Source organism: Vicia villosa, linkage group LG1 (assembly GCF_029867415.1).
Source record: "Vicia villosa cultivar HV-30 ecotype Madison, WI linkage group LG1, Vvil1.0, whole genome shotgun sequence".
NCBI classification, from domain to species: Eukaryota; Viridiplantae; Streptophyta; class Magnoliopsida; order Fabales; family Fabaceae; genus Vicia; species Vicia villosa.
The window spans coordinates 106,018,492-106,039,872 of NC_081180.1; positions in this window are offsets into that span (position 1 = coordinate 106,018,492).

A 21,381-nucleotide genomic window follows, 5' to 3' on the forward strand; every position below is an offset into this window, starting at 1 on the left:
TGCTTACAAGACTTACTGTGTATGCTATGTCGGGTCTAGTACAGACCATAGCATACATCAAAGAACCAACTATATTAGCATATGGGATGCTATTCATATAGGCTCTTTCGACATCAGTATTGGGACATTGATCAATACTCAGCTTGAATTGAGGGTTTGTTGGAGTCACAACCGGCTTCGAATTCGACATACCAAACTTTTTAAGAATCTTCCGTAGGTGTTATACCCCAAAATTTGCCCGCATCTTTTTTCAAGAAAACTCTAATCTGAAAATTAAGAGTCTCATATAATCATGGATTTTTATTTCAACAAATATCCCGACATATGAAATACTTAGTTTTTAGAATTTTTCTTATACAGTAATTTGGCTTGCAGTTGAATTTATTCTTACGCAAACGCCAAATACTGTTTATTACTTCACACATGCTATTTATTTATTTACAGATAAATAGTACTGACACAATTGGTACAAAAAAGAAAATTAACTTTGACTGTTGATTTTTCACTCTAACTGCTACGTCAGTACCTGAACAGTCAGTTGACAGCCAAACTGCTGGCAGTATAATTCTCAGTGTTTTGTACCATCAATCAAATCAATCTTTTACAATTCAAAATTCCAAGATTTTTGTTCTAGAAGTCTTCTGAATATCACGCGATTAGCAGAGACTCAACACTGCACAAAAATCAGGTACGCTTAACTGTCTCCTACACAAACAGTCCCTGACTAGGGTTTTCTTGTTTTTACAGGAGAAACAAGTTTTTGAGACCTCAAATGGATTTCATGCACATCCATATATCTCAAAGTACCATCATACAAATTTTCAAACTTCAATTCACTCAGACGCACCGTCAGCAGCTCAAACAGTCAACAGACGACCCGTTTGACCAAAAAAGTCAACAGACAGTCAAAAATGAATTTTTTTGTCAAAGTCCATATTTTGTCAAAGGATTCATCATTTGATCATTGGATGATCATAATTCATCAAGGAAAGATCAAAAATCAACAAAACCCTAAGATTCAAAATTAGGGTTTTTGCCTGAAAAGTCAACTCAACTTTGACTGGTCATAACTCTCTCATCCTTCATCCAAAAAATTCAAACCAAAGCTCATTTTGAAGGAAATTCAATTATATTTCAAATGCAATTGATCCCATGGTTATTGCATTCACCATTTGAAAAATATGACCAAAGACATTACAGGTCATTTTCAAAGTCAACAAAAAGACACTTTTTTCAAAAGGACACACAAGGAGCATCAAAAATCATTTTGACATGAGACCAAAGGCATTGGTTAGAGGACTCTTTGAGGTTTCCAAAAAGTGCAAGATCTCCTTCATATGACAAAAATTGAGGGATTTACACCTTGTTGAAGTTGGCTAAATTTTGGGAAAATGCATGAAACCAACATTGCTCAAAAATGTATTTTTTCCAAATGGGGCCAAGTTTTCATGGTTCAAACATCATTTCCATAATATAATGGGCCTCCCACGACCAAGACAAAGCCCACATCATTTTTATCCATTTTTGATTTAATTTTATCACATATAAGATTAAATTTAAAAAGAAAAATGGAAGGATAATGCATAGCTTGAATTCCAAGCATGACTCATCAAGAGAATCATTCAACTCTGTCCCAAGCCAAAGTACAGCAGAGGGAGAGAATAAAATCAAGCCATAGTGGCTTAAATGCCAAGCTACACATGTGGAAAAAGTCAAAAATTCAACAAAGCACTTATTGCTTTCTAGCTTAGATTTTAAGCACTTCAAGGCTTATAAATAGGCTAGAATATTTCAGCAACAAGGAAAAAACGAATTCAGAATCAAACTCTTGCTTGTAATACATTTGTAACCTCCTAAAATATTCAAAGAATTTCGAAATTCGAATTCTAAGTTTAAGTTAGTTTCAATACAAAATAAACACTCAAACACGTTCCTTGAACTTCACTGAACCTATCCAGATCATTTGCAAGCTTTGAAACTCATTGAATCAAACACTACAGGTCACGATTTGTCCAAACTAAAACTGACTTGTATCTCATAACACAAGCATATCTAGCACGATGTAGACATATATTTGAACTTGGTGTGGTGTGTAGATCATTTCTGGAACTTTAATTGAGTTTTAGACGCTTACACACAAAGTTACCATTCTAGGGTTCATAATCTCAAAATTAGGGCTTTCTGAAAAAGGCAAAATTAGAGGATCTAAGTGGTACCATTGAGTTCGTATGGATTAGACGAGTTGAATGGATAGGTCGCGCCAAATTTATTTTTACGTTTGACCCTATTCGCTATTTTGCAGGTTTAAGCATCATGTATTATAGCGCTTTTTTTACAAAAGCGCTGTTATAAGTGTTGTCTGGAGGTTGAAGACGAAGACGTGTCTTCCCCCCATTGGTTCAGACGCGCGCGTGTTTTTTTTGAATTTGTCTCTGATTCTGTGCTTTGCAGGTGTAACTTTTACCACGTGCCTCAATGTCTGGACCATCTGATCTCATTTAATGAACCATCCAACGCCTCAGAATGAATCCTCATACCATGGACTCTCAGATTAATCACACATGATCATGTATCCTTTTATTTTCTATTTTATTTTAATTTTCTTTGCAAAATTAATTAAAAATAGTTTTAAAAATCCAAAAAATACACAAAAAATATTTTTAGACTTCTAAAATAATATATTATTTTCTGAAATAAAAATATTTTATTTTTCTTCAAAATTTCAATATTTTGCATAATTAATTAGTATATATTTATATATTTGCTTTTTAATTATTCTAACCAATCAAAAAATCATAAAAAAAAATTGTTCTTTATATTAAATATTGTTTATATGTTATAAACTAATTTTGTACATATTTAGGATAATTTTCTCTTTAAGTTTTAATTATTTGCATAATTATGTTTTAATTAGCTTAATCAATTTCAAATCAATTTCAAAAATTCCGAAAAAAATTAGTTTTGTTTTAAAATTAATTGACAAATATTTTGTACATTTTTTTAAACTTAATTTCTAGGTTTAAATTTATTTTCATCTTTTTTCTTCATTTTAATTTAATTAATCATGCATTAATTATAATTAAAATCAATCATAAAAAAAATCCAAAAACATGCCTTTTATTTTTCTTGCAATTTAAATTCCTAGATAAATGTATAGGATGTCAAATTCATGTAAATAGGCTAGTTTACATTTCCTGCACAATCGATGTAATAGCGTAGATTTACTTTCCGCACTTTACATTTCCGCATTTTAATTTCCAGCAAATATAAACTGCGTGTATGTCAAAGATAAAATTGAACCGTTAGATCACTAACTTCAAAGATAAAATATCTGAATCCAAACACAATCACACTTGCACCTTTTAAGGTAATCCCTTCTCATTCTTTTCAAAATCAAAGTCAAAATTCTACTGTTTCGAGTACAAAATCGAACCTTTAGTTTGTATCCGGTGAAAGGATAGATTTTTAAAGGAAATAAGGATAAAGACCTTACAACTCAGGGTAGACCTCCTAGTTTGCTTGCTCAAATCAAAACAAACAAAATTCTCATACACTGTTGTTTTTCAAAACATTCCAAAAAGACAATATTTTGTATACATCCAAACACGGATCATTACAAAGTTAAAGTTCTTTTCAAAACATCTTTCGAAAGATAAACAAGCATTTTGTATACATCCCCACAAGGATCTTTACAAATTCAATTTACAAAAGTATTTGAAACCACATATGAGCATTCTAAAGCAATTGAAAAGTGATCGAAAAACAAGTGAGCTAAGCAAACTTAAGAGCCCATGGATAACCATGGATACAAAGGGTGCTAACACCTTCCCTTTACCCAGAATTTCTTAAAGGTCTTTTTTCTGTTTCTTTTATAAACCTTTCCTTAATTGGATAAAATAAAAGGTCGGTGGCGACTCTGCGAATTTTCAAAAAATGCGAAAGCATAAGCGATAAAAAAGAGTCAGTTCACGTATCTCTCCCGCTCAGAGGTATGGCCCGAAAAAAAACGGAGGTCCACAGAACTGGCGACTCTGCTGGGGAGTCACTTTCAAAAAACAAAATGTTTTCAAAAGGGGTTACCTTAAGAGAATAGTCACTTCGATGTTTTCAATTGTTTGACTTGATTGCTCTATTTTTCAAAGGTATGTTTGGGTATTTTGCTTGTGTGAAAGATTCTAACCCGAATCTCGAGATACCTTAAGTATATGACAATAGACCAAGGAAACTGTACGGCATGTACCGATGCGGTTGATCTGGTAGACATCGTTAGTGCGATACTTTGGTTTATACTGATGTCCCTTGAAAACGATCAAGGAGTATATTAGGCTTCCGAAATGTCATTAAACACTAGTTTGTCTTAGAACCTATTTAGTTGAACTTGACTTGTGGCCTATTAAGTGGCTAGCTTTGAAATTGATCGAAGTTAGTTATCCTCGAGGAATATTTTGATCGGCCGCTCGAGCGCCGTATTGAGATGTTACTTCCAAGGATCATAGAACCCGAATACTATTCTAGGACAGGTTTTAACCAACTCAACTTCAGTGGGGAGGGTATCACCTATCAGCTCCATGCAAGCCTTTAAACCTAAGGCTATTGTTTGATTTGTTTTTGTGTGCCACATGTTTGCATCATAAGCATATCATTTTCTCACAAAAGACTTCAAGGATCAAAGAGTTTACCTTTGTTTTTGCAGGTAATGGCTCCCGCCACCCGAGATTACATCCGAATCAACATCTCAACGGTACCATCTGAACTAAAAGACTTAGTGTCAGAATTCCCCAGGAATGTTCAATTCACCGAAAGGCATGGTCACCTACTCCATTTGGTTAACTCAAAATTTGAAGAAGACATGATACGGGTCCTGTTCCAGTTCTTTGACCCTGAACATCATTGCTTTACCTTTCCTGATTACCAGTTGGTACCCACTTTGGAAGAATTCTCTGAACTAATGGGATTGCCTGTTCGAAATCAATTACCTTTCACTGGTTTAGAAAGGATTCCAAAACCTGAAGTCATTGCTGCTGCTTTACATCTGCGAAAATCAGAAATCGAGTCCAATTGGGAAACAAAGAGTGGAGTTAAGGGTTTGCTTGCCAAGTTCTTGTTGGAAAAGGCTCGACTACTGCTAGAAAACAAAAGTTATCCAGCTTTTGAGGAAGTTATGGCACTTTTGATCTATGGGTTGGTTTTATTCCCTAATCCCGACCAGTTCATAAGTGTACACATCATCAACCTTTTCCTAATCCGTAACCCGGGTACCAACATTGCTGGGAGACATTCTACATTCTCTACACACTCGTACCATGAAGAAACGAGGAACTCTCATGTGCTGTATACCACTACTGGCTAGGTGGTTTACATTTCATCTTCCCCGATCAGTGTTGAGAAATGAACAAAGAATGCAATGGTCTCGCAGGATTATGTCTTTGTCTCATTCAGATATCCGGTGGAACAACTTCTTTCAAAGAGACATTACTATCATTGATCATTGTGGAGAGTACCCTAATGTGCCACTCCTTGGAATCAAAGGAGGCATCACTTACAATCCCTCTTTAGCTCTACGCCAATTCGGATATGCAAGGAGCAACGGTCCTCATGACATGATTATCCGTGGCATTGTGTTTGATTACGAGAATGATTCTCATAGACACCGATGAAGGTTCATACGGGCATGGGACAGTGTCTATAGAATAGAAAGCAAAACTTTGGGGCAATGGAATTCTATCCCTATGGAACCTTACCTCAGATGGGTCCGCACTCATGCTCAGAAACTCATTATGCCATATCCCGCTATTCTACCAGTGACTATTGAACCAGAGGTCGAAGGAGACGAACCTCAAGTTATTCTACACCCGGATATGCCAACTGACCTAGAAGAGTTGCAAAAATCTTGGGTTCAACTCAAAAAGGAAAGAGACACCTTCAAAGCACACTGTCAGGACTATGAGAGAAGGATATTGGAGCTCACCGGACAGCTTCAAGAAGAACAGCAGATCAACACATTCCTGGGGGCAAAGAGAAAGCGTCCAAGGGAGACCTGAAGGATCATTTATTTTATTTCTGTCTTGTAAGCCCAAATGAGGCAAAGAAAAAAAAAGAATAAATTGATTAACTAACGTTTGTTTCTTCTTTAACAAATCTAAACTCTAAAATCCTTGAAACATTGCACACATATTTCATTTCATGCATTGCATATACATTTCATACATTGCATTCATATACATTGCATATACATTTCATTCATATACATTGCATCCAGTCATACACATTGCATAGCAGGTTCTCATGACGGATTTCTCATCTCCTCGCTGTTTATTTCAGTCAAAAGAGATGGAATCTGAGACAAGCATCAAGAACCTCGAAGCACAGAATGCCCAAGTTCAAGTGGCAATTCTGGAACTGGCAAAGGGGCAGCAAAAACTGAAAGCCCTGATAATCAAGAAGAAAAAGAAGCCCAAAGGATCTGTAGGCTTGAGTCACCTGAAAAGGAAGATCAAAATCCCTGTCAAAAAGTTCAAAAAGCCACCAATCCCTGAAACAGTCGGTGATGGTGAACAAGAAGACAATCAAAGCAACCAGGGTTCTGCTAAACCCTCTCTCTCTTCAAATGAAGAAGATAATCATTCTGGGGACGAACCGAATGATGACAAATACCAACAGCTGGAAGACCGTATGAAAGCTATGGAGATACAAAAAGTACCTGGCTTAGATTTCAATGATCTGGGGCTCATCTCGGATGTTGTTATCCCTCCAAAATTCAAAGTTCCTGTCTTTGCAAAATATGATGGAGTTTCTTGCCCGAAACTACATCTGAGATCCTATGTGAGGAAGATACAACCTCATACAACAGATAACAAATTGTGGATTCACTTCTTCCAAGAAAGTCTGTTGGGTACACAACTCGAATGGTACTACCAGCTGGAAAATACCAAGGTTCATACTTGGGAAGAATTAGCTGCTGCTTTTTACAAACAGTACCAATACAATGCTGATCTTGCGCCAACCCGTACTCAACTAAGGGGCATGTCTATGGGACCAAAAGAAAGTTTCAAAGGATATGCACAAAAGTGGAGAGATATGGCTGGAAGGGTTCAACCACCCTTATCTGATCGCGAACTAGTCGACATGTTCATGGGCACTTTAACTGGCCCTTTCTATAGCCATTTGCTGGGAAGCTCATCATCAGGTTTCACTGACCTGATATTGACTGGAGAACGTGTCGAAAGTGGCATTCAAAATGGAAAAATTCAAATAGGTTCCTCCTCTGGTACTACAAAAAGGCCCATCAGCGGGAGAAATGAGGTCAATGCAACACAAATTCAGAAAAGTCGCAAAAGTGAGCAGCATCAATCTGTAGGGGCAGTTCTGATCTCCACATCTGCACCTCAAAAAGATCAACAGCCAAAATATACGCATCGACCAGATGCACCAAGAAGAAATTTCACCAGAATCAACATGCCAATCTCTCAGGCATTGCAGCACTTGCTAAAAGCAGATCTGATCACATTAAAAGGTCCTCCAAAGAATGTCAACACTTCCTCTCCGAATTATCGCCCTGATGCAACATGTGCCTATCACTCAAACTGTCCAGGACATGACGCAGATCATTGCTGGGCCTTGAAAAATAAAATACAAGATATGATAGATGCTGGGGAAATTGAGTTCGATCCTCCAGAAACTCCAAATGTCATCACTGCACCTATGCCAAAGCATGACAAAACTGTTAACGCTATCCTGGACACTGTTTACATCTATGATGTGAACGAATTATCAACTCCACTCTGCGAAGTCAAAGGAAAGTTAATCGAGCTGGTTACTTCCCAGGATGTGACCCCGACTGCTTTTACTGCTCCTGCCTGCCCGATGGTTGTGAAAATCTGAGGATGTGAATTCAAAAATGGATGGATCGCCGTATCATTATGTTTGAGAGGCTCCCTTCTATGGACGTGCTGTGCGAAGTCTTCGCAAACGGGATGAGAATAGAGGATGCCTCAGTGATCTCCAGCTTACCATTCAAAATCTCTGCCAAGGCTCCATTCAAAATTTCTGCTACACTCAAAGTGGCATCAGTAGTCATTGCTAGTCCAACTCCATTTCCATACTCCTCAGACAAAGCTGTCCCATGGGGATACGATACTAATGTTTACGTTCATGGAGTTAAGCAGGGTACCTCGACTGAAGAGACCGCAAAGTTAACTACTCCAACTGTGGGTAATATTGTGGGTACCAGCAAGATCACGAGAAGTGGAAGAATCTTTTCACCAGAAATTTCTCCAAATGTTGCTGCTGGTCCAGTCCGAGTCCCAGTTCCTAATCAAGATAACAACGCTCGAGGCAAAGAGCCACAAGTTGAACAAGTTCAAACCCCGGTGGAGATCACTGCTGAGGATTCATCAAAGCAAGAAATGGAGGAAATATTGAAAATCATCTGCAAGAGTGATTACAATATTGTTGAGCAACTGGGGCACACCGCTTCAAAAATCTCAATGCTATCCCTGCTAAAATATTCAGAAGCCCATGCCAAAGCTCTGATGAAGTTCCTTAAAGCTGCGCATGTGCCTCAAGAGATCTCTGTCGACCAATTTGAGAATTGTGTTGCCAATCTAACCGTGAGCAATGGTCTCGGTTTCTCTGATGTGGATCTAACCCCTGCTGGAAAAAATCACAACAAAGCCCTACATATCTCCATTGAATGTAATGGCACCACTCTATCTCATGTGCTAGTAGATAACGGTTCTTCTTTGAACGTGTTGCCGAAAACAGTACTAGAAAAGCTTGACTTCGAAGGTATTGTGTTACAACCAAGTGATGTTGTGGTAAGAGCCTTTGACGGGTCAACAAGAACGGTATACGGAAAAGTGAATCCCCCAATCAGAGTGGGTTCTCAAATCTTCGATTCTATCTTTTACGTAATGGAAATTCACCCAGCCTACTCCTGTTTACTTGGACGCCCTTGGATACATGGGGCAAACGCTGTAACTTCTACCCTGCATCAGAAGTTAAAATATCCAGTAAAAGGAAAGATTGTCACAGTCTATGGCGAAGAGGAATATGTGGTTAGTCACCTAAGCAATTCCAAATATGTTGAGTTGGAGGACGAATTCATCGAAACTCCATGCCAATCATTTGAGGTGGTCTCCCCAGATGTCTCTACCACCAAGCATATTCCTGCTACTCCAACTACAACTATGGCTTCTCTCAAAGATGCCAAAGCCATGATTGAACAGGGTGATTGCACAGTATGGGGACAGCTTCCCGATATACCCTACAAGTCTGACAAGCTAGGCCTGGGCTATGATAGTGAAAATCAAAAGGATGATCAAGGTCCTCGTTCTGGAGGATTAATGTCACACTTCGTCAGCCAAGAAGTAAACGCTATTGAAGATGAAGGAGTGTTCTTGAACCATATCATTCAGCCATATCCAGATGAGATTCCACCCATTTCCATGGGAATGTGGGATGCTGTGGGAGAACCAAATGGCGGGTATAATTATCAGTATACCACACCTCAGAATTCTTATATTGCTTTGGAAGACATTACCCCGACTGGATGGGGTGATCAAATTGGAAATGACGAAAGTTTCACAAGTCCCGTCACTGAGCAATATCAAAATCCACCCAAAGAAGTATGGGACACGCTAGGAGAACCCAGCGGCAAATATGACTATATGGTGAAATACTCCGCTCCTCCGAGCTCACAAATTGCTATGGAGGACATTGTCCCAACTGGATGGGATGAACAGTACGATGACAATTTCGCTCTTGAAAAAGCCAGGGAAATACCAAATAACGAGGGTTGCTTTCTGTCAGCATACACTCCTCATCAGGATGCACAAGTCTCTATTCAAAACATCATCCCGACTGCATGGGACGGCCTTATCGAGCATCTCGCTCAGCCAACAGAGATATCTCAGCCTGGGCTCTCGTATCCAGCAGAGTATATCCCTTATCCCGAAGGATCACTAGCTCATTTTCCCACTAATGAAATCAATGCTGTGGAAGATGAAAAAGACAACTGCAACTGGAACAGCTGGATACTCCCTGCTCACAACAGTGGATTGAACAACTGGAAAGCTGAGGATGTGATCTCCTTTGACCAGGAGTAAATGCCATTTCCTGTTTTCTTTGTGTATATTGTGCAAAGATAAAAATGGTTCCTGAACAATCGAACCATGAGCTTGAAAGCCGTGTGCCTTAGCACACTGGTCCTTCTATAAGGGCTTATCATATCATGATCATGTGCATTCAATAAAATCATGGGACGCTTGCATATTTAAATTTTGTGATCCTTTTTCTTTCTTTCTTCGCTTTCAAATAGCTATGTTTTTCTTCACACACACTCACATAACTAACATGCAGATTCACATACACTATGGATCCAGTCAACAACGATTCTGCTATTGCCCGTCATGACTTTGAAAGTCCGATCTACCAAACTGAGGACGAAAGTGAGGAAGATTGTGAAGTGCCAAGAGAACTTGCAAGGCTGCTAGAACAAGAAGACAAGGCCATACAGCCTCACGAGGAGCCAATTGAGGTCATCAACTTGGGCAGCAACAAAGAAAAGAAAGAAGTCAAAATAGGGGCTGATTTAGAACACAGCATCAAGCAAAGACTGATTCAAATGCTGCGAGACTACGTCGAGATATTCGCCCGGTCCTATGAAGATATGCCAGGCCTTGACACAGACATTGTAGTTCATTGCCTGCCAATCAAAGAAGGTAGCATTCCAGTCAAGCAGAAACTACGAAGGAGTAGGCCTGATATGTCAAAAAAGATCAAAGACGAGGTTGAAAAACAGTTCAATGCCGGATTCCTAAAAGTTGTAAGTTATCCTCCCTGGATAGCTAACATCGTGCCTGTACCTAAAAAAGACGGGAAAGTCAGAATGTGCGTGGACTACAGAGATCTGAACCGGGCAAGTCCCAAAGATGATTTCCCTTTACCACACATCGATGTACTGGTTGACAATACCGCACAATGCAAGGTATTCTCCTTTATGGACGGATTCTCAGGGTACAATCAAATCAAGATGGCACCCGAAGACATGGAAAAAACAACCTTCACAACACCCTGGGGAACCTTTTGTTACAAAGTAATGCCCTTTGGTCTGAAAAACGCAGGAGCAACCTATCAACGTGCAATGGTAGCGCTATTTCATGATATGATTCATCAAGAAATAGAGGTGTATGTCGATGACATGATTTCAAAATCCAACACCGAGGAAGAACATCTGGGTCATTTACACAAGTTGTTTGACAGACTCAAGAAATACAAGTTGCGACTGAACCCAAATAAGTGTACCTTTGGAGTAAGATCCGGCAAACTCTTAGGTTTCATTGTCAGCAGCAAAGGTATTGAGGTTGATCCCGCCAAGGTTAAAGCCATTCAAGAAATGCCTACACCTCGTACCGAGAAACAAGTCAGAGGATTCTTGGGACGTCTAAATTACATCGCCCGATTTATTGCCCACATGACTACTACTTGTGTGCCGATCTTCAAACTGTTGAAGAAAGATCAAGTGGAAAGGTGGAATGACAAATTCCAGTTAGCCTTTGACAAAATCAAATAATATCTCCAAAAACCTCCAATCTTGTTGCCACCTGTGGAAGGCAGACCTCTGATAATGTACCTAACTGTGTTAGAAGACTCAATGGGGTGTGTACTAGGACAACATGACGAATCCGGCCGAAAGGAGCACGCAATCTACTATCTTAGCAAAAAGTTTACCGATTGTGAAACAAGATACTCACTACTCGAAAAAACTTGTTGTGCCTTAGCTTGGGCGGCTCGCCGACTAAGACAGTACATGCTAAATCACACCACTTTCCTAATCTCCAAGATGGATCCCATCAAATACGTGTTCGAAAAACCTGCTCTCTCTGGAAGAATAGCGAGATGGCAAATGATATTAACAGAATATGACATTCAATACACTTCACAAAAAGCAATCAAAGGAAGTGTGGTAGCTGATCATCTGGCTCATCAAGCAGTGGATGATTATCAAGCATTGAACTTTGACTTCCCAGACGAAGACATTATGCTAGTCAATGACTACAAACAACCAGGACCAGAAGAAGGACCCGAGCCAGGATCCCGGTGGACTATGGTTTTTGACGGAGCTTCTAATGCACTTGGCAATGGCATCGGAGCTGTGATCATTTCCCCCGCAGGAGGTCATACACCATTCACTGCCAGGTTATGCTTCAATTGCACTAACAATATAGCCGAATACGAAGCATGTATTCTGGGTCTTAAAGCTGCAATCGATCTAAGAGTCAAATTCCTGGAAGTCTACGGAGACTCGGCCTTGGTAATCTACCAAGTCAAAGGGGAATGTGACACAAAGCACCCGAATCTAATTCCTTACAAAGAATATGTGCTGAGTTTGATTCCTTACTTCGAAGAAATCACTTTCGAACACATCCCACGCGAGGAAAATCAACTAGCTGATGCTTTAGCTACCATGTCATCCATGTTCAAAGTCAGGTGGGACAACGAGGCGCCTATGATCACCATTTACAGGCAAGATGAACCATCCTATTGCAATGAGTTCAATACCGAGGGAACAGAAGAAAAACCATGGTTCCATGAAGTAAAAAGATATCTCGAAGCTCAGGAGTACCCTGAAGGGGCATCCATTAACGACAGAAAGTTTCTAAGGAGATTTGCTGCCAAATTCTTTCTAAGCAATGGAACCTTATACAAACGCAACCATGACTCGACTTTACTTCGCTGTGTAAACAAGAAGGAAGCAGAACAGATCATGGAAGAAATACACAATGGTGCCTTCGGTACTCATTCCAATGGACATACAATGGCTAAAAAGATCCTGAGAGCAGGTTATTACTGGTCTACCATGGAAACAGACTGCCATCATCACTCCCGAACATGTCACAAATGCCAGATATACGCTGACAAAGTACATGTACCTCCAGTTCCATAAAGCGTCCTGACGGCTCCTTGGCCTTTTGCAATGTGGGGTATTGATATGATTGGAGAAATCAAACCTACTGCCTCCAACGGACATCGCTTTATCCTGGTCGCTATTGACTACTTCACAAAGTGGGTAGAAGCCGCTTCATTTGCTTCTGTTACCAAGAATGTGGTGGCCCGGTTCATCAAATACAATCTCATTTGTCGGTACGGCATCCCTGAACGGATTATCACGGACAATGGCACAAATCTAAACAACAGAATGATTACTGAACTTTGCACACAGTTCAAGATCAAACATCATAATTCTTCTCCATATCGACCAAAGATGAACGGCGCGGTGGAAGCTGCCAACAAGAACATCAAGAAAATCATACAAAAAATGACAGTAACCTACAAAGACTGGCATGAGATGTTACCTTTTGCTCTTCATGGTTATCGCATATCTACGCGTACTTCAACAGGGGCAACTCCATTCTCCTTAGTCTATGGTATGGAGGCAGTTCTTCCAATTGAAATTCAGATTCCTTCCCTAAGGATTATGAAAGAAGCCAATCTAGACGAAGACGATTGGATTCAAACACGGTTGGACCAGATAAACTTGATTGATGAGAAAAGGCTCGCCGCTATTTGTCATGGTCAGCTATACCAAAAGCGTATGATCAAAGCCTTCAACAAAAAAGTCAAAAGTCAAGCATACCAAACTGGTGGCTTGGTTGTCAAACGCATCATCTTACCACAAGGTGATCCCAGAGGCAAATGGACTCCCACCTACGAGGGACCATTCATAATCAAGAAAATATTCTCCGGCGGAGCCATGTTGCTTACCACCATGGATGGCGAGGATTTCCCACACCCTGTGAATGCTGACATAGTCAAAAAGTACTTCGCTTAAAAAGAAAAAATAGCTCGTTAAGTTGAAAACCTGAAAGGGCAACTTAGGCAAAAAATGAGCGTCTCGGTGGATTGAAAACCCGAAAGGGCGGTCCAGGCAAAAATTAGAGACTAAACGAATACTATCCCGGTAGGCTGAAAACCTGAAAGGGCAGCCTAGGCAAAAGTTAGGGAATGAAGCATACAACTATGTTCCGTTCTACTGCCTACTCACCATCAAGATTCAACACCTCAAAGACACCGATCAGTCCAATCACTTTCTTCCAACAAGTGAGGGATGAGATGCTCGAAGACAGATTGGCAATAGCAGAGTTGAAACTTGACTGGATTGTTTTCACATAGCTATTTATCTTTATAAATATTTTCCAAAACTTTATGACAGTTTCCTACTTCTAGGATTGTTGTCTCCCTGTGCTAATCAACCTATCATGGCTCTTTTTCAAAAATCAATGCAGCTTAGGCTCAAAAATCACTATTTTCACTTTTTCTGTTTTGAATACGTAAACGTCCCAATGATAATTTTGAATGAACATGTGCATTTGAATATGATTGATGTTTACCAGGAAAAACAGGAATAGCATTCAGGAAATGTCCCAATTATCTGGACATCATTCCATCAGAAGAAAATCCCCAAGAGAAACACATTTCTCAGCAAATTCCTCAAAAAGATTTTCTCTTCAAAAGAAGTCTTATACCCCAGCAGGGTTGTTCCAGATTACTATCTTCAGAAGGTGTGATCCCCGCACCCGGACTTGGTCAGATAGTGCATCGGAAGATTATACATCTCTATCATTCCCATTTGAAAGGGCATCAGAACTTCCAGCTACCTTTCATTCCCAAGTGATAGTCAAAGATCCTTCAACAGAGTACAGTGGTTCTCAAAGAATTTCCCCAGCCGAGGGTACTCAAACAAGACAAAAGATCATCAACAATCACAATATAGTCATATTCAGATGACTGACGGAAATTTATTTTCCCAAATAGAAGCTTGACATCACATTCATACATCATACGTCCTACATCATACATCATACATCATACATCATACATCATGCATCATGCGCATATTCATACACAACATCACATGCATATTTCTCCGGGAATATCTCACATTTACATGCATCATAAACATTGCATATCACTAACTTGATTTTTCAGGTAGACAGATATCTTCAACAAAGATATTCTCAATCACATGCAGTGTTCACCTGAATTCCATGAACGGTTCTCTCAGATATAATCAAGCCGAAGATTCATTCTGATCACTTATCAACTCAAAAACAGACATCACAGATCTAAGTCGATACCTCAGACGGTTCCAGAATGATCTAACATTGACGATCTAAAATTCGATACCTCAGACGGTTCCAGAACGATCTAACATCGCAGATCTAAAGTTGATACCTCAGACGGTTCCAGAACGATCTAACATTGCAGATCTAAAGTTGATACCTCAGACGGTTCCAGAACGATCTAACATCGCAGATCTAAAGTTGATACCTCAGACGGTTCCAGAACGATCTAACATTGCAGATCTAAAGTTGATACCTCAGACGGTTCCAGAACGATCTAACATTGCAGATCTAAGTTGATACCTCAGACGGTTCCAGAACGATCTAACATTGAAGATCTAAAGTCGATACCTCAGACGGTTCAAGAATGATCTAACATCAAAGATCTAAAGCTGATACCTCAGACGGTTCCACAATGATCAACTTTCAAAACCTAAACTTAAAGCGGCAACCTTGGACGGTTCCGAAACAGTCAACACAAAGACTTTCAAATCCTTCATCAAGATATAATCAATGGATTCATTCTGATGAACAAACCATCAACACATTTACCAGGTGGCATCTGAAAGCCCATCTCAGGTAATGTTTCAATCTGCCAACAACGTTTCGCAGACGACATTCAAATGCAACTTCCAACATCTCTTCTGATCAAGGTAAGTGCAAATTTTCAGGGCATCTAAATATTCAATCATCTTCTACCTTCAGATTTCAGACAATCTCTTCAGGTTTAAGAAGATTGAATAGGGGCAACTGTTATACCCCAAAATTTGCCCGCATCTTTTTTCAAGAAAACTCCAATCTGAAAATTAAGAGTCTCATATAATCATGGATTTTTATTTCAACAAATATCCTGACATATGAAATACTTAGTTTTTAGAATTTTTCTTATACAGTAATTTGGCTTGCAGTTGAATTTATTCTTACGCAAACGCCAGATACTGTTTATTACTTCACACATTCTATTTATTTATTTACAGATAAATAGTACTGACACAATTGGTACAAAAAGGAAAATTAACTTTGACTGTTGATTTTTCACTCTAACTGCTACGTCAGTACCTGAACAGTCAGTTGACAGCCAAACTGCTGGCAGTACAATTCTCAGTGTTTTGTACCATCAATCAAATCAATCTTTTACAATTCAAAATTCCAAGATTTTTGTTCTAGAAGTCTTCTGAATATCACGCGATTAGCAGAGACTCAACACTGCACAAAAATCAGGTACGCTTAACTGTCTCCTACACAAACAGTCCCTGACTAGGGTTTTCTTGTTTTTACATGAGAAACAAGTTTTTGAGACCTCAAATGGATTTCATGCACATCCATATATCTCAAAGTACCATCATACAAATTTTCAAACTTCAATTCACTCAGACGCACTGTCAGCAGCTCAAACAGTCAACAGACGACCCGTTTGACCAAAAAAGTCAACAGACAGTCAAAAATGAAATTTTTTGTCAAAGTCCATATTTTGTCAAAGGATTCATCATTTGATCATTGGATGATCATAATTCATCAAGGAAAGATAAAAAATCAACAAAACCCTAAGATTCAAAATTAGGGTTTTTGCCTGAAAAGTCAACTCAACTTTGACTGGTCATAACTCTCTCATCCTTCATCCAAAAAATTCAAACCAAAGCTCATTTTGAAGGAAATTCAATTATCTTTCAAATGCAATTGATCCCATGGTTATTGCATTCACCATTTGAAAAATATGACCAAAGACATTACAGGTCATTTTCAAAGTCAACAAAAAGACACTTTTTTCAAAAGGACACACAAGGAGCATAAAAAATCATTTTGACATGAGACCAAAGGAATTGGTTAGAGGACTCTTTTAGGTTTCCAAAAAGTGCAAGATCTCCTTCATATGACAAAAATTAAGGGATTTACACCTTGTTGAAGTTGGCTAAATTTTGGGAAAATGCATGAAACCAACATTGCTCAAAAATGTATTTTTTCCAAATGGGGCCAAGTTTTCATGGTTCAAACATCATTTCCATAATATAATGGGCCTCCCACGACCAAGACAAAGCCCACATCATTTTTATCCATTTTTGATTTAATTTTATCACATATAAGATTAAATTTAAAAAGGAAAATGGAAGGATAATGCATAGCTTGAATTCCAAGCATGACTCATCAAGAGAATCATTCAACTCTGTCCCAAGCCAAAGTACAGCAGAGGGAGAGAAGAAAATCAAGCCATAGTGGCTTAAATGCCAAGCTACACATGTGGAAAAAGTCAAAAATTCAACAAAGCACTTATTGCTTTCTAGCTTAGATTTTAAGCACTTCAAGGCTTATAAATAGGCTAGAATATTTCAGCAACAAGAAAAAAATGAATTCAGAATCAAACTCTTGCTTGTAATACATTTGTAACCTCCTAAAATATTCAAAGAATTTCGAAATTCGAATTCTAAGTTTAAGTTAGTTTCAATACAAAATAAACACTCAAACACGTTCCTTGAACTTCACTGAACCTATCCAGATCATTTGCAAGCTTTGAAACTCATTGAATCAAACACTACAGGTCACGATTTGTCCAAACTAAAACTGACTTGTATCTCATAACACAAGCATATCTAGCACGATGTAGACATATATTTGAACTTGGTGTGGTGTGTAGATCATTTCTGGAACTTTAATTGAGTTTTAGACGCTTACACACAAAGTTACCATTCTAGGGTTCATAATCTCAAAATTAGGGCTTTCTGAAAAAGGCAAAATTAGAGGATCTAAGTGGTACCATTGAGTTCGTATGGATCAGACGAGTTGAATGGATAGGTCGCGCCAAATTTATTTTTACGTTTGACCCTATTCGCTATTTTGCAGGTTTAAGCATCATGTATTATAGCGCTTTTTTTACAAAAGCGCTGTTATAAGTGTTGTCTGGAGGTTGAAGACGAAGACGTGTCTTCCCCCCATTGGTTCAGACGCGCGCGTGTTTTTTTTGAATTTGTCTCTGATTCTGTGCTTTGCAGGTGTAACTTTTACCACGTGCCTCAATGTCTGGACCATCTGATCTCATTTAATGAACCATCCAACGCCTCAGAATGAATCCTCATACCATGGACTCTCAGATTAATCACACATGATCATGTATCCTTTTATTTTCTATTTTATTTTAATTTTCTTTGCAAAATTAATTAAAAATAGTTTTAAAAATCCAAAAAATACACAAAAAATATTTTTAGACTTCTAAAATAATATATTATTTTCTGAAATAAAAATATTTTATTTTTCTTCAAAATTTCAATATTTTGCATAATTAATTAGTATATATTTATATATTTGCTTTTTAATTATTCTAACCAATCAAAAAATCATAAAAAAATTGTTCTTTATATTAAATATTGTTTATATGTTATAAACTAATTTTGTACATATTTAGGATAATTTTCTCTTTAAGTTTTAATTATTTGTATAATTATTTGCATAATTATGTTTTAATTAGCTTAATCAATTTCAAATCAATTTCAAAAATTCCGAAAAAAATTAGTTTTGTTTTAAAATTAATTGACAAATATTTTGTACATTTTTTTAAACTTAATTTCTAGGTTTAAATTTATTTTCATCTTTTTTCTTCATTTTAATTTAATTAATCATGCATTAATTATAATTAAAATCAATCATAAAAAAAATCCAAAAACATGCCTTTTATTTTTCTTGCAATTTAAATTCCTAGATAAATGTATAGGATGCCAAATTCATGTAAATAGGCTAGTTTACATTTCCTGCACAATCGATGTAATAGCGTAGATTTACTTTCCGCACTTTACATTTCCGCATTTTAATTTCCAGCAAATATAAACTGCGTGTATGTCAAAGATAAAATTGAACCGTTAGATCACTAACTTCAAAGATAAAATATCTGAATCCAAACACAATCACACTTGCACCTTTTAAGGTAATCCCTTCTCATTCTTTTCAAAATCAAAGTCAAAATTCTACTGTTTCGAGTACAAAATCGAACCTTTTGTTTGTATCCGGTGAAAGGATAGATTTTTAAAGGAAATAAGGATAAAGACCTTACAACTCAGGGTAGACCTCCTAGTTTGCTTGCTCAAATCAAAACAAACAAAATTCTCATACACTGTTGTTTTTCAAAACTTTCCAAAAAGACAATATTTTGTATACATCCAAACACGGATCATTACAAAGTTAAAGTTCTTTTCAAAACATCTTTCGAAAGATAAACAAGCATTTTGTATACATCCGCACAAGGATCATTACAAATTCAATTTACAAAAGTATTTGAAACCACATATGAGCATTCTAAAGCAATTGAAAAGTGATCGAAAAACAAGTGAGCTAAGCAAACTTAAGAGCCCATGGATAATCATGGATACAAAGGGTGCTAACACCTTCCCTTTGTATAACCTACCCCCTTACCCAGAATTTCTTAAAGGTCTTTTTTCTGTTTCTTTAATAAACCTTTCCTTAATTGGATAAAATAAAAGGTCGGTGGCGACTCTGTGAATTTTCAAAAAATGCGAAAGCATAAGCGATAAAAAAGAGTCAGTTCACGTATCTCTCCCGCTCAGAGGTATGGCCCGAAAAAAAATGGAGGTCCACAGTAGGTATGCCTCTTGAGATAAACATAACTTAGACTTCTTTCTATCTCTTCGAATGGCAATTCCAAGAATTCTGGAAGCATCTCCCAGATCCTTCATATCGAACTCCTTATTGAGTTCAACCTTCACCCTCATCACATCTTTAACATTGTTGCTTGCTATGAGAATATCATCCACATAAAGCAACAAAATAAAAAATGAATTACCAGGTCGAAATCTGAAGTAAACGCAGTGGTCGAACTGACTTCTAATGAAACTTATGCGTGCCATGAACTTGTCGAATCTCCTATTCCACTATCGAGGAGATTGTTTCAGCCCATACAAAGATCTCTTTAACTTGCACACATAATCTTCCTCCCCCTTTTCGACATACCCTTCAGGTTGCCTCATCAGGATCGTTTAATCTAGATCACCATACAAGAACGCAGTCTTCACATCCATCAGTTCCAGTTCAAGATCGAACTGTGCTACCATGGCAAGTAACATTCGAATGGACCTATGCTTCACAACAGGAGAAAACACATCATTGAAGTCGACACCTTCTTTCTGAGTGAAACCCCTTGCAACTAACCTTGCCTTGTATCTTTTTGACGTCACTCCTTCAATTCCTTCCTTAACTTTGAAAATCCATTTACAATTGACTAACCTTGCCCCAACAGGTTTCTTGATCAGTTCCCAAGTATGATTATCATGAAGAGATTTCATCTCATCATCCATGGCCTTCAGCCATTCAGTCTTATTTCGACTCCTCATAACTTCCTTGTAGTCTCTAGGTTCTTCGTCTAGAACCTCACTTGCAGAGATTAAGGCATAAGCTATAAGATCTGCATACCCAAGCCTCTGAGGTGCCTTTATGACTCTTCTCGACCTATATCTCGATAATAGGTAGTCATCGTCAGTTTCCTCAACTTTCTCAGCATCTTCTGCTTCTTCTTCGACTTCATCAGGGATATGCAATTCAGCATCAACATGCTCCACCTAAACAGGAATCTCTACCTGTTCCAGCTCTTCGTCAGATGTTTCTGTACTTCGACCAACATCATCAGTTTTCTTAAAAGCCATTTCAGCTTCATTGAAAATTACATCTCAACTGGTGATACACCTCCTGTGACCTGGCTCTAGGCACCATAGCCTATAAGCTTTGACTCCTTTTGGGTATCCCATGAACATGCATTTCAGAGCTCTAGGTTCGACCTTGTCTTGCCTAATGTGAGCATAGGCTACGCATCCAAATACTCTCAGTTTATCGAGATCTGGTTGATGTCCCAACCAAACTTCTTCAGGTGTCTTCATATCTAACGCTGTCGAAGGACATCTGTTTATCAGATATGTTGCTGTCGAAACAGCCTCAGCCCAGAACACCTTCGTTAACCCGCACTAGTCAACATGCATATGGCTCTCTCTAAAATAGTTCGATTAAACCTTTCAGCCAAACCATTTTGCTGTGGAGTACCTGCAGTAGTTTTATGCCTTGCAATACCATAGGCAGCACAAAAACTGTTGAATGCCTCATTGCAAAATTCAAGGCCATTGTCGGTTCTCAACCTCTTGACCTTTCTGCCAGTCTGATTTTCAACTAGAGTCTTCCAACTTTTGAAATTCTCAAAAGTTTCATCCTTAGTCTTCTGGATGAATACCCATAATTTTCTGGAATAATCATCTACTATGGATAGAAAATACCT